We start from the raw sequence: 15,827 nt of genomic DNA, 5'->3' as shown, positions 1-15,827 counted from the left end.
TTTTTCACTCTGCACCTCACTACAACTCTTTCCACATTAGCTCCTTCACCATTTATGTTGCTGCTGTTCTTTTTTTCCAGTGTACCCATAAAGATAACATCAGCTGGTTTCTCTGATGAACTCCCAGATGCCATTAGTCATTCATGTGTGGGAAAAATTACAAAACAATTCGTAAGAGTTTTCAAGACAATCCCCAGAATTCTGCTCCCTGTAACATGTGCACCAGGTTGCCATTTTGCAACAACCACCCAAATTTTATTTTCAGAAAAGAAAAAAACTTTCAAAATCTTCCATATTTTTTTGATTTGTGCAACTCTTATCTATCTGTTAGATGACAAATTTTTGGTACAGGGACATTTTCCATAATACTGCATCATAAAGTTGGCTACTAAACAAAACAAAGTTATTACCAAACAGGAATTTCGCACTTTACTACTATGATATTGCTTAAATCAGAGGTGAAATGTAGCTTTTATTACAAAGACTAAAGGGACAGGATGAAAAAGAATAAGTAACTGCAGCTGCAATTTTCTGAAAGCAATGTATAACTTTTTTTATTTCATCCCTAAAGTGGAAAATGTCTTGCTTTGGCCTTTAACATGGTTTTGTCCAAAGGAGAAATTAAGCCAGTTTTTACCTTGTATTTCCCTTTAATGGAATGTTTCTTTTCAAGCTATAGTCCCTGTACTAACACAATAAAACCCTCGTTCCCCTTCCACCCAAAAAACCCCCATGTTGCTTCAGCAGGGACTTCAGAACTAGATGCTTAGGAAATAATCCAATGTCCCTTCCTCTAATGACTAGCCAGGAGTGATCCGGCATAGTGTAATCACTCCTCCACCATACCCAGCACTATTGCATTAAACTGTAATTTAGTTGATCTACTTCTGGGAGTCATTTATTACATTCCAGGTTCTGTGGATAGTGATAGGGCCATAAATGGAGCTATAAAAACAAACTCTTATCAGCTGGACATCTATTTCTATTACATGGAAGTTTGGTAAATATGAAGACTTATTACTTGAGCAACGCTCTAAGAGAAAATTGTTTATTCAGTAAAGTGGAGTTGATTTTTCTTTCATTCTGCAGTTTCCTTCATTTGAAAGTGTTCACTGTTTGAAAGTGGAACTGGTTACAGACTTCTAATGTACATGTATTTCTCAAAGTGAGATTTAATTCTTGACATACTAATATAGTCTTGTAAAGCATGTCTGAGCCAGATTAAAGCTACAGTGTCAGTATCTGCATGATTTCTTTAGGTTAGTGAGGAATGACAACACATGAAAAATGCTATTTGCCATGCACCTAGTCCCATGCTCTGTGATCACATGCTTTGTGAATGCTGACATCTCATATGTAAGGCTAGATCAAAGCCCAAATCTTTATATCATTCAGTTAAAACTGTATATTCTCTATCTGTCAAACAGATAGAAAAAAATTGATTTTCAAGTTTTAAGAAATAAATTATTTTTGCTGTGTTTAAAAGAACTTTTTGGTAAAAACAGATTTGTAAACTATCTATCATTTAGCAGGAAGTTACAATCAACTAACTAGACAACCGAGACAATATTTTTCGTTTTGAAAAAGATCCCAAAATACTTATTTAACATTCTTCAAAACATGCCAACTATCACTGCAAACAGAGGTATAATACCAGGCATATAAAAAGTGCGTTAACACGTACATCTTCATTGATGTTTAAGAATCTGCTCCATTTGCGTGATTTTAAACAAAGTTGTGAAATACAGAATTTTTCACCCACAGAAAATTCTGACCAAGCCTCTGATGGACTCAAAAATCCCTCAGAAATGTGCATACAGATGTATCATGGTCTCTACCTCCTCACTGATATAACCTGATACATCTAGCTGGGTAATACCAAAACAAAGAAATTCACTATGAGCAGCAGGCCAGATCATTAAGAGAGCTAACTACTGAATAACTATGTTAGTGGAATCAATACAGTCATTATACACTAACTTAAACTGATTTTTCATTTATGTTAAGTATATTGTCCACTTAATTCTAATATATCTCTAGTTGCTTTTTTTTTAATGCTTTTTTAAAAGTGACTCGTTTTCAGAAAAAGGACTGCTACTGAAAATAAGTCTCCCTTGCACTGCCTACACACATTTTCTGATTCATACTTGTGAAAAAGAGCAACTTTGACTATGGAAATTCACAGAACTGTAATAATTATAAGAAGCACTAGATTTTCTTCATTGCATGTTTGTTTATAAAAATGTAGTAAGTATGGTCTATAGGTTTACCTTGAGGGCAGGTTTCACAATCAATCTCACCAACATTAAGTGCAAGTTGCAGCTGAAATCCCCTCCCTCTCTCCACCCGCATCCCTATCCCAGCCAGACTACATCATCACCCTCAGGCCAGACACTCAATGTGTACCTGACTTAGCTGATCAGTTCCCTGATCCAACTTGTGTGCAGCCACACCAGCAATGCTGGCAAATGGAATATATGTGGCTGCCACTTTTCAGGGGATACACACAGAGGCATCCATGGAACCATGGACTAACAAAAACTATCTGCCAACTTATCCCAAAATAGCATGCAAGACAGCAAATGTCATGGAGAATAGTAAATGCTATATAGAAATTGATATCAATTGTCATATATGTTATTTGGCAAATGATGTATTGATTTTCTCTATATAACCCCTCTATCAGCCCTACAATCCTTTTACAGAAAGTTTATTACTGCACGCACAAAAATCTTATTTAAAAAACCCCACAAGTCTTATAACAGGTCTCTCATTTGCTTCATTTGAAATTAATTAGCTGAAGTCTAGATTCTAGATGCCCAATTCTCATAAAGTACCAAAAGTGTCCCTAATTGTCATACAACAATGACAATTCCTGTTTAGTCTACTACAAAGTCTGTATGGGGTCACTGAAACCATCCATGTTATTGCTGATATGAATGTTGAGCTTTTACTGTGATAAGAATGCACTGTAGCTGAGTGTAGTGGTTTGAACACTGAGCCCTGATATATTGAGACAACAGACAGCTACTAAGTTGAATATTTTACAGAGATTTGGACTTCAGTAAATTGATATGACAGAAATCAGAATTTTCAACATTCAATTACTTTTCAAGAGTACACCACATGGACGCATGATTAAAAGCCAAAATAGATCTTAAACATATAGCAACACACTACAATGACTCACTGAATACAAATGTCAACAAACTACTTCAGTAAATTTAGTTTATTTTTAGTATGTTATTCAGGGGCAGCTGAACACAAAAGTGAAAGAAAAAGATCAAGGATGAAGATCTTCACTAGCTAAACACGCTTATCACAGGATGTAGTGGAAAACTAATGTGGCTTACCATATAAATTAACAATAAAAATCCCCCAAAACATCAAACTCACTAATCAGCATACAAGTGTAAGAGTGAAATAATCATTGGCAAGAGCCTGGATTCCTCCATACCTTCCAAACTGATAATGTAGTCCTTGATATCAAATAAACAGCAAAGAATCAGACAAGATATTTAGCAAACACACATTTAACTATTACAGATAAACTGGAGCAGATCTGTGCTATTTGTCAAAGAACATATCTCTTAAGCAAACAAAGAAAACAAAAATTCAAACTCCAAAGAAGTCTTTCAAAATATTCCACATCTGCAATTTTACAGGCTTTCCTAACGTCAGCAGCTGACCAGAAATGCTATGGCAAAAATCAAATGTAAATACACCTGACAACTATTTACGACATGTTTTATACAACTTTAATTATTTTACCTTTAAAGTTGACATCTACAAGACTTTCCAGTTAATGGAAAACTTCTCATAAGTTTTCTACATCAAGCCCTGAAAACCTGGCTAATTTTGCTGTGCTATGTTAAACACTATGTAGTGGTGGGGGAAACACTGTCCTCCCTCAAACCTGAATTTTCTTTTTTTGTCGTCAGTTACTAATATGAAACACTTTTAGATCAACATAAAATGGAAATTACTTAGTCTTAATGTTAACACTGTTAAAAATATGCTTTAAAGAACATGACAGCATCTATGGTGAAATATTCATAGGTACCCCACAATCAGCTTATATTTTGAACACCATAGACACATCTGTAAAAATCAAATACAGTTGTACCCTGGTATCAGAATCACACAGCAGGAGAAACACAGTCTTTTCAAGGAAGTTTCCATACCCAGTACATTCAGCCATAAAATATAAATGTGACTTTTTTTTTAAGGAAGTCCTTGAAGAAAAATCAAGGCAAGTCTGTACATCATCAGATGTTAATTTCTATTCTATTCTATTCTGGACAATCTATTTATCTGGAGACGTTGACATCGTTAAAATAAAACAAGCAGATTCCAGGTGAGCAAATAAGAAGGGGAAGAGACACACAGATACACTGCTCTGCAACACACTATAGTGTGCCTTGATAATGTGCAGGATCTACCATTAAAAATAGAGATCTATAATGAGTTAGAATCTACATCTAAATTTTCTGCCCATTTCTTCAGTTTACTAATGCACAGGAAAAGAAACGGTACTTGATAAAAATCAAACTATGTCTTCTAATAATTTGATTAATGATAAGATGCAATAAAAAACCCACTCGAAAAGCATAACTCGCTTTCAGTTTCTAAAGATGGAACACATAACTAAAGGAAAAAAGTTTATCATGACATATGCCATTTAAGAATGACAAACTCTTAAAATTGTTTGAATTAGATATTAAACTTTAAGGAAAATTCCCAATTTCAATTCAAATACTTGACTAAAAACAGTCATTCCTGGGAAAATGATACCAGCTGACAAGAGATTTAAGAAAACTTAATAAGCTAAAATGTTTGGAACAAGACTGATGCCCAAAAAAGGCATTTAATAGGACTTACATGCTCAAAAGACTGTAAAACATATGACCTTAGTTCAATTATAGCCTCTCTGTGTTACATTTTACTGGATTGACACTGTAAAGAAAGTTATAATATAATTTCTGTAGCAGCCACTAGTCAAAAATTAAGTATTTTTCAGTTCTATTTGGCTCTTGAACCTAAAGAACCACCTCATCTCAAGAACCTTTTATATCAATCAGTTTCCAGGCAGGAATGAGTAACACACCTGCCCCTGAGACTTAAGATGTGCCTATACAGCTGTATGCTGACAGACAAACTCCTTTGCCAACCCTTGTAACACAGGCAGGAGATGAGGCAGCTCCAGCCCAGACAGTGTATCTCCATTACCAAGTCACCTGCATCACAGTAATCAAACCTTTCCCCTCAGTGGGTCATCAGCTCAGGCACAGATCAACACTGTGGCATATTAAAAATTACAAAAGTCCCATGACCAGATAACCTACCAAATTCAGGCAAAATAACTAGGAAACTGTCTGGACTCATCCATACAGATCAGACATACCGAAGACATAACTTAAAGTTAAATCAATCACAAAATCCAAAGGCCATTCAGGCAGAAAGTTTAAGAAAACCCATAGGAGTATCACTTCCATTCTCTTTCCTACACGGTTTTACTGAGGCAACGGTATGGTAGCAAAAAGTTAAAAATACCGTGATGGCCTTGGTTCAAGAGTACAAGAAACAACCCACCACTCCAGTCTTGATTCTGACACACAAGGGTGTCAACACAGTTTTGTACTCTCAGGTGCAAAAGGCTGGCCTAGCCAAAACTCTGCTGACATGCCCCACTCCTCTTCCTGCAAATTTTGGTGTTCATCTCCCTCTGGTGGACTGTGTACAGAGAGGGGAAACTGCTCCACCTAGAAATTCACCATCTAGAATATTAACATGACTCCATTCATCTTCCAATTATTAGGAAACCCTCACTGCAGATGCACCAGCAGGAAAAACGAGCATGACCACCCAGAGTAAGTGGTTTCTGAGACATCAGTGTGACCAGCATGTGGCCAAACTGGCAGGTGTAACTTGCTCTGGTACTCATTAACACTTAAACCCCCCAATTTTAACACATATGCACAGATTTCTCTGCACTTACCTGCTGTGCAATGGAAAACAGAATGAGACTTCCTTTTGTACTTGGCCAGGATGAAATGGAACAAGGTATGAAAGACTATCCGTAATTATTAGAGACCTATGATGTGCAATCTGGATCAATAATGCATGAGAGCATACAGACCCAGCATGCCTCACAGACTTTCTCACATTCTCTAAAAGATGCCAAAACACCATCCTATTGCCATAGTTACTATCAACTGAAATGCATAACGACAGTGAAAGACAACTCAGTCAACCTTTCCTGGCTGACACCAAAATAAAGCTTCAGTCAGCAGAGCCAAGAAAAGCTCTCAATGCCAGACCTACACTCGACCTTCTAGACCTACTCAACACAAGCCATCTCATGGATTACTGTAGCTCCCTCAACTTTTATACTGGGCATTTCCTTGAATTGCTTCGCCTCCAAATTCTGTACAAAGATTTCAGGACACGGACAATTGTTTGGCATTTGCTCTGCACTTACTCAGCTATATCCAAAAATCTGCTTTCAAAGTGTGGGTGGCACACTTGATATTAAGTCTCAACTACAGGCACATTTTAATTTACAGGAAAAATATCTACGTGCTTCTATTCTATATTTTCTAGGTCTCTCAAATTTAGCATTGTTTACACAGTAAAAAGGAATATAGCAATAAAGACAAAGTACATGGATGAACTATTTCAGTGTCAAACCAGTTCTACCAACTGCTCTGTTTCATTCTCACAAGTCACCATTGTGAACAGAAACTAAAAGGTATGTCTGCTCCCCAGTCTGAGTTAGTGCAAGCTAAAACTTGCCACTGTAAACTTTCAGGGTGACAACTGCTTTGTTCAGCACTTGGGAATTCTTAAGTACTTACATTTTACTAAAATTAACTTTGAAGGTACTACCTATAGGAAATATTAAACACTTTACCTCAACATGTTGAATATACAAAATTGTTTCACATTCTAAAACCACTTAATCATATCAAGAGTTTGTAATTCTTAGTGAAAGCTACCTTGGTCAACACAGAGGAAGGAGAAAAAAGATGAGTCTGCCCATGAAGCAGAAGTACAGATGATGACTACTTTTTTTTGGAGACTGACAGATTTTTTTTTGCAGCCTTATACAATGTTCTAACTTCATCTGAGTCTGCTGATAATCAGACATCTTTTATACTGGCACTGGAGTAAGTTTCTCAACCTTCACCAATCTGAATTCACTGTGGGACACAGCACATGTACTAAATTAATTGTGGAAAAATGCATTTGTATACTTAAAGGCATTATGTCAGTATTTTCTCCAACAATGCCCATCAATTTAGGGATCTACTTTCTTTGGATGATGCTTGGCTTTAATAGTTAGGTGTCTCTGAAGATATCAAAAAATACCTCTGCAGACTTCACTTCTTTCTTCTACTATGTATCATACTTTATTTACCTATTCTCAATCACCTTCACTACAGTTCCAAGTAGTAACATTTGTTCTCAGGAACAATGCAGTAGCATCCTTCTCAATTTATGGGATTCCTAAAAACCCATGCTTTTTGGTTTGGTTTTTTAAATTTATTTATTTAATGTTTCTCTTATATACTTGCCTTTCCTCCTATTTAAAGGATCGTCATTTGAGATATCCAACCATCCAGGTATGTAGGTAGCATAGATATTTGCAAAGTTAAACAACTTAGTAACTTTTTTTTATGGCAAGATACATTTGTGAAACATCATTGGCTTATCAGACCCTTAGGTCAGTTTGTGGCATATGGTTGTTCTCAGACAGGTTGCCTATATGTTTCTACTCAAACGAATAAACTCACCAGTGACAGGCTTTGAACTCACCTAATAAGATGTTTTTAGGGACAGCAAAGTTCATAGCTTTATTTCAGCAGAGAGTCACCCTGATCAATATACATTCCAGCACAATAATTTCAGTGCCTACCCTCTTGTTCCATTGTTCTCAATGCCTTGCACACATTCTCCTCTCCTTTGAATTTGGGGATTGCAGCAAGTTTCATAACAGGAAGGCACATCCCTTAACACCCAGCTTTTATATGGCTAGATGGCTTGTCATCTTTCCCTGGCACAGGCACAAATGATGGAAAACCTACTTGCCATGTAGAACCGGGAAAATCAAGTCCCTGGGAACAATTAGTGCTAATTTTTTCCACAAAATCAGAGCTAATGTTTTCCACAAGAGTAACCTTTTTGCAGCTCTCCTGAAAGTCACTTTCTTAGTAACAAGGCAAGTATAAACTTGACTACCCTTTATTTAGCAAAACCAACAAAATCACACAGAACAAAACAACAAACTAAGTTTGGAGTAAAACTCAGCAGAGTTTAGACAGTAATGTGAAATAATTCCAAATAAAGGAAAAAAATAGTATAAATCAAAAAACCCAAAATAATTAGTATCAATCCAGTATCACAATATTTTGGTTGTGTTTGTGAAACAAACTAAGCTACAGCTACTTGAGATTTTGTAAATGTAAAACCAATCTACCAAGTCTTGTATACATACATGCTACTGTTATACCAATAAAAGAATTCCTTGCTGAACTACCCAATTTTGAAAGCAAAGATAGCAGCAAGTTGGCATGAAATTCTGAGACTTTTCCAACTTTTAATAAAGTTTTATATAATAGTTACAACAGAGGAAAAGATTTTTGAAAGGTTGAAAAATGTTTCTAAAAGAAAAAGTTAGTTTATAATAACGCCTACCTTTTCACAGCTAAAGGGCAGAAAAAAATAATTTTTAAATCTTCAAGCAGTACACTGCTAAGACTTCTGAAAAAAAAAGGCTTCTGCAGTTGGATGGCACATGGGTTTCCCTTTGTTATTCATTAATAATTTTCGTGATCATTGACCTGTGTCAATTAAGCTTCCACCAAGTCCTTAAAACAGAGCTGCTAAACCAGATCAGCTCAACCAAGGGCTTCAGGGCTGTGAGCAGCCTCTCAAGTCAGCTGTCACCCACCAGCAGCCCAGAGCCAAGCGCTCCATGAGGCTGATCTGAGGGTGGCCACCATCCTGTGTCCTGGCTACAAGGCTTTGGGCCAGCACACCAGCGAGTCTCAGAAGTGCCATTCCTTGCCAAACCCCATGAACTGAGAGATCCGTGGGAGAAGGGATAGGACTGAAGGAGGGTAAGGGAGAGGGGCTAAGGCTAGTGAACAGTAGTAAAGCCATAGGAGAGCAGGTGGTATGGGGTTTGCTCCTAATGGAATGAGTTCTTTTGAAAGGTGCTTTTCCTTTCAGATACCTTATGCATTGTGTTATTGCAGCCTGCACTTATCTGATTAATAAAATATATAATTTTCATGCCTAGTTAGAAGTGGGCAAGCCATACTAGTTTAGCAGATGATGATAGTCATAGAAAGCATAATTAGCCTATTTAAAATTTCAACTTTTTCATCTAGAAATGAATATTTATTAATATTGTAAAATAATTTTTTCTAATTAGTTTCTACTAGAAGGACAAAAATGAGGACTGAAATCTATAGATTTTCCTCTTAACTCAGAAATGTACCGCTTGGTTGTCAACATAACTTTTAATGGGTTTAGCACAAAACCATATTGCATTCTTGCTTTCATCACTGTTACCTGCAATAATTAAATTTTTTACCTCCAAAAAAATGAGAAAAACATGCCCAAAACATTTTTATAAGATGGGCTCTATTTTATTGTTATGTTTCTCATATATGGACACTGCTCTGTGTTTTAGCTCTGCATTTTTAAAACAGAAATACAACACCCAACTTTTGGTTACATCATGCCTTACAGTCAGTGAGGCAAATGACAAAAATAAATATGCAGAGGAAATGAAGGTATCTTCTAGAACTATCCATAGTAATTCAGCTATGCTGAACTGATTGTATTTCCTCCTATACTGAAAATGCACAGACAGCTACATCCAAAATACGTCATCAACTTTCAGCTTTTTTTTTAATTAAAAGAAGCTCTAAAGCATAATTATAACCTATGGTTTCCCCCAAGTGTCTGAAAACTGGCCAAGAACTATTGGTTTCTGTAAGATATTAGTCTTACGAACAACAGAAGCTGGATTTTGAACAGGGAGAGCTAATACTTTGTATCATGTCTTTGGTGAGTTATGCTTTTTCTATCTGTCTACCTCTTCATTTTAAAATTTGTTAGCTTTGGGGTCAAAAGGGCACTCTAATTTACATGGACAAACAAACCTACTAGACAGGCCACCTGAAATCAGTTAGTTCAAAGGTAAATCAAAGACATATTTGGTGCCTCTCCCATTTCCTCTCATGTTCTAAGCCATTAACAGAGGATTTAGTTGCAGTGGTTCCATCATGTGCAATGTTTAACATCCTGAAATTCCTCTTTGTCAAGAGGGCACGATCATGGGAGATACTAACACACCTGACTCTATCTTGGTATTTTCTCAGTGAAGAAGAATAGCAGGATATAAGAATTAAATGGTGTTATGAGATCAAACCAGTTATTCAGTCTTTTTTCAGCCTTTTTTTACTCTGCATACCTGTTATTGGACTGCTTGAAGATCCGCCCTGGAAGATATCACAGGAAAAATTCAGGAACTGTGGAGCTCTGATTTACTTATTAAGTCCACATTTAGCTTTGAATCTTTTCAACTTTAATACTACACCGAATTTATCTCCACTGACACACTTATTTGAATTGAGGCTATTCTTTCAATCCACTGTTCAGAAGTAATTCATTGTCAATAGAAAAGCATATACATATGGATTGCTAGAAACATTTTGTTCAAAAGCAGCTGGTGCACATGCAGTGAAGTTTTAGTAATGCTCCATAAGCATCAATTCCACAGTGCAGTATTTCTGCTACTTTGTGTAAGCCAGGGAAAAAAAGGCAAGAGTTAACCCTCCCACACTAAAAGAGGGACAGAACTCAAAGGGAAAAAAAAGGTAACCAGACATTCGGTTTACAATAAACTAAAACCCTATAACTAAGCCCCCTCGCCATCTGCAATGCTGTTTCTTCAAACTGTATTTATTTGATCTATTTACAAAGTTTACATCAAGATCTAAAACCTCCAAACACTTCCACCATGACTATAGCATGAATTATGCTCACTGGAAAAAACCTTAGTTTTATCAACAAAAATAAGTATACATAAATCCACCTTGGGAAAGTAGGAAGGCCACAGACACAACCCCAAACAAAAGGTTTTAAGGGAATCTACAAATTGTTTCTGAGCTGCTTCACCACATCTTTAGAAAGACTTCACCACAGTTAGCTTTTGGGTTTATAGTAATATGTACAAATAAGATTTTTTCATTTAAGAAGAAAAATAACTTTGTACTAGAATATGGGGAGTGTAAGAATATAGAAAGCTTTTCCTTTTGACATCTTTTTGCCCATCAAATCTATAAGCCGAGTCTTCTATCTGTCTTTTGATCATAAATATATCAGAGGTGAGAAATATCTAAAACCAGACAGGATTTTAACAACTGGCAAAAGTAAATGGACTTCAGGATATTTCTGCCTCTGCTTGACTAGCATTTCAGCATGTTTCCAAAGCAGTGAGGGTCACATTACTTATCCTGATTAGCTGCACACTACTTCACAACTAGGTTTCATACACATAATTAAATTTATAATTCAGAACATGAGTTTGCAGTTAGAAGCTGTTGTTTTGGAGGGAAGAAAGATGGACAAAGGACCATGTAACATTATGTTCTGACTTTCAGATAATTTCTGGGGGCAGTTTATATAGTATTTATCTATTTAGTTATCTTAAAAAATAGACCTAAAATCCTGAGCTCTCAAAAACTGCCTGCTTTTTTCAACACTGGTTCTGTTCTTCTGGGTGGTTTCACGGTAATAAAAAGCGTACCAGCCAAAAAGTAAAGCTAAATGGAAAAGTCAAACAATACCCCCACAGTACACCAGCTATCATCTTCTGCTTGCAGCATGTCAGCATAGCACATGGTTCAATCCCATCAAAAGGGCAGAACAGACTGGACTCCTAAAACACTACATCAATCAACTGCTCCTTAACACTGCAGGTATCACATCAGAGCACTTATGCTACTTTAAGTCACACAGACAGACAACAAAATTAAGTGTTGGTTGCTCTCCAGCAGGCAAAGTTAACAGAGGGTCTACATGAGGAAAGTCATCAGTAGTAGAATGAAAATAGAGGGTTTAAAACAAGAGCCTCTCAGAGAGCTTTCATTTGCACCCCATGTTAAGCCTGATCTCCAGAGTCAAGATCAAAAGTGCCTAGACATGTTCTCACCAGAAATGTCTTAACTTCATAATTCATTCCCCGCACAAGAAGTTCATTGACTTTAGCTACAGAATGTAAGCAAACAGATGGCTTATGCTGCCAGGAATGTGCTGAAGACTTAAAGAAATATAAACCCAGAGGATTCAGAAGTTTCACTGACCCAAGGGAGAGGGTAGAAAAAAAGAGAGAAAGGAAGTAGTAGACAAGACCACTTACACACATCACATCTTCTGAAATAAGAACACAAAAAATAACATAGACATCCTTAGCTTTACATCTGATTCATCAAATAGAAGTTAGAAAGGAAAGTATTTCTTGCTCAAGAGTATCTGTTACGAAGGTCAGTGTGTAAGATGTGCGGCTGAAAGATACCTGCTGACATTAAGCAGGTATGAGCCTGTATTGCTTAACCTGTAAAAGACATAATGAGAAATTGGAGGGGAGTCTTTAAAAAATAATAAAAAAAATAGCTTTGTCTTTTTGTTTTAAAACAGAAGACTGTAAAAAACCCCAAACACTGCAAGACAAATTAGCTCAGGAGTATAAGGATGAAGAGAAGAAAAACACTATTGCACTATGGCCCTGAACAAACTTAAACCAACTTCCTTGGCACTACTGAGGGCTTCAGGTTTTAAAAAAAGCAATATGCAGGTAAATAAAATTTACAGAACATTTTCTAATCTAAATTTCTCAATAACTTTTTATAGTCAAATCTAAAATCAGGATGTGCTGGACAGCTTTTACTAAAGTTTTGCTTTTTTACTATAAGGTTTTACTTTATCTAGTTCATCAAGGGAAGCCAGTTGATGTAATCTTTTTGGATTTCAGTAAAGCTTTCAATCCAGTCTCTCACAGTATCCATCTGGACAAAATGTCCAGCACACAGATGGATAAACACATCATGTGGTGGGTGAGCAATTGGCTCATGGATCAAGCGCAGAGGGTAATAGTGAATGGGGTGGCATCAGACTGGGAACCACAGGGTTCCATGCTCTTCAACATCTTCATAAATTACTTGGAAGCAGGACTGGAAGGGATACTAAGCAAGTTTGCAGATGATACAAAACTGGGAGGAGCTGTTGACTTCCTCGAAGGCAAGGAGATCCTGCAGAGGGATCTCAACAAATTAGAGGGCTGGGCAGTCACCAACCATGTGAAATTCAACTGCACTGGTGCAGCTTCACCTTGAATATTGTGTGCAGTTTTGGTCACCACAATATAAGAAAGATATTAAGCTGTTAGAGAGTGTCCAAAGGAGGGCAATGAAGATGGTGAAAGGCCTTGAGGGGAAGACATATGAGGAGCAGCTGAGGTCACTTGGTCTGTTCATCCTAGAGGAGACTGAGGGGAGACCTCACTGCAGTCTACAACTTCCTCGTAAGGGGAAGAGGAGGGACAGGCACTGATCTCTTCTCTGTGGTAACCAGTGACAGGACCCAAGGGAATGGCCTGAAGCTGTGTGAGGGGAGGTTTAGGTTGGATATTAGAAAAAGGTTCTTCACCCAGAGGGTGGTTGGGCACTGGAACAGGCTCCCCAGGGAAGTGGTCACAGCACCAAGCCCGACAGAGTTCAAGGAACATTTGGATGATACTCTCAGGCACATGGTGCGACTCTTGGGGATGACTCTGTGCAGGACGAAGATTTGGGCCTGATGAACTTTGTTGGGATCCTTCCAACTCAACATATTCTGTGATTCAGTGATCCTAATATTTCACATAGAAGAAGATCACATTTGTTTTACCAGCCAGCACTGCCAGCCTCCTGGGGGGCTGGGGGTCCATGCCCACTGGATCACTAAGCTGGCAGAAGGAACACACACAAACAAAATGCACCCTCTTCCACCAAACAGCTGTTCCTGCAACACAACACCTAGCAACAAAGTAGTGCTTTTTTAACTCAAATTTTGATGGACAGTGAATGCATTCCCAGCTGTGACAAGTTGAATATCACTCAAAAGTATGATGCTCAATTATTTTGCTTGAGTTTCCTCCCTTCTTTCTTTTAACGGTTTCTTAATCCTCCGAAAAAGGTAATTTACTCTAATAGCAAAGACTTGCAAGTATAGAATTTGACTGCTGCTTATGCTATTTAAAATGAAAAGCATATTATAACAAAGCACGACTCATCATCTTCACATAGTTTGCTATCAACAAGATTAGCTATAGTTTGCTATCAACAAGATTAGAATGGGTAGGAGGCCTGGAAAGGCATACTAGAAGCAATAATCTAAGAAAGCAGCTGTCTTAGAAGCCACAAACTGCATTAGGGATCTAAATTCATTAGCTGTCACTTCTGCAGCAGAGTTCTGGATCTGATTGGGAAGCAGTTTAATTCCTGTTTACCCTCGTGTCTCCCACTGCATGTTCCAGGCACAATGGGCACATTCCCCTTGTCTTAATGTCCAGGGAAAAGGAGAGCAGATCTTGCTTTTGACCTCACCCTTTAACTGGCCCACTCAAGAAACAATGGATCTGAGATCTGGTCCCTGTAGTCTGATGGTATTTAGGCTCCTGGCTCCCACAGAGAGCTCTCCCAGTCAACTATACATTATTTGCTTGGGGCACCTTTCTCCCCCTCCTTTTGAAGCTGGACCTGGTTCACCCAAAAAGGAAAGGTTGCCTGGGACTGAGGTAAAACAAATCAGAACGAGTCTGAGCCTGATGCCTGAAAGTTGGCAACACACTCTGTCTCTTCATGCTGCTTTGTTTTTTAAACCTTCAGTCATTTCATTTTAGGAAAAAAAAAAGCACAAACCCACAACACATACAGGCTAGGGAGTAGAGATCAGTATTCCCATTTTCTTACTCTCAGGCCACCGAAGTTCAATGATTAATGCAGTGTCTGAGAAGCTCCTACATCTTGCATTATTAAAGTAGCACCGCTGTGCAGCCAATATAAACACTGGAAGTCCTCTCACTGGACTTTTAGACTTCCATGCTGGAAGAGGTGCATCTGACAGCACTAAGCCTATGCAGAACTAAATTTGAGGTCTCCTGCTTTTCGGATGAATGCTTTAATAAGCACAAGTACACACCAAACATATTTCAAGAAGAACATGTTGTAACTTCAGCTGTTGGTTTTGAATCAAGTGGACAGAGTGCTTGAAGTATGGCGCTTTGATTCAGACACTTCAGCTCCAGAGCATACCAAGAATTCAAGCTTATTGCTGGTCTCTGCTTTTGCAGTGGGTCATTTTAGGCAAATATGATTTTGTAACCTGAATTTCAGAGATGCTTAATTCTACTTCTTGGTTCACTCTTTGCTATTTTTAAAAAACACAATGCATGAGTTGGAAAATACTACTTGTTCTTTCCTGAATCTCATCTCTGGTTCACTCAGTGGCAAAGTAGAAGTAAATTTTCAGAAGAGCTGGTATACCCAACTGAAGTTTATGTTCAACTGGATGAATCTAATAAAAGCTCTTTGTGCATCTCTTTATAACAGTATTGACATAACTGGCGCGGTAGTAAAAGAAAACAGTTTCAGCAAAAATAAAAATCCTCCCCACAATTTTGCCTCTTAATGAAGGGTGCATTGGTATGTGTTTTTTTTTTTTTTTTTTTTTTTTTTTTTGGGGAAAGGTCATTGACCCTTCGAGCCTGCGCA

General features: G+C 37.6%; 1 protein-coding gene across 5 annotated transcripts in view; it reads right to left on the bottom strand.

Moving 5' to 3' along the window:
- UMAD1 (UBAP1-MVB12-associated (UMA) domain containing 1) overlaps positions 1-15,827 on the bottom strand; it is a 79,374-nt gene that overhangs the window by 46,011 nt on the left and 17,536 nt on the right. The window lies entirely within an intron of this gene.

Source organism: Lepidothrix coronata, unplaced genomic scaffold, assembly GCF_001604755.1.
Source record: "Lepidothrix coronata isolate B3197 unplaced genomic scaffold, Lepidothrix_coronata-1.0 Scaffold62, whole genome shotgun sequence".
NCBI lineage: Eukaryota > Metazoa > Chordata > Aves > Passeriformes > Pipridae > Lepidothrix > Lepidothrix coronata.
This window is presented reverse-complemented; position numbering and strand designations above follow the sequence as displayed.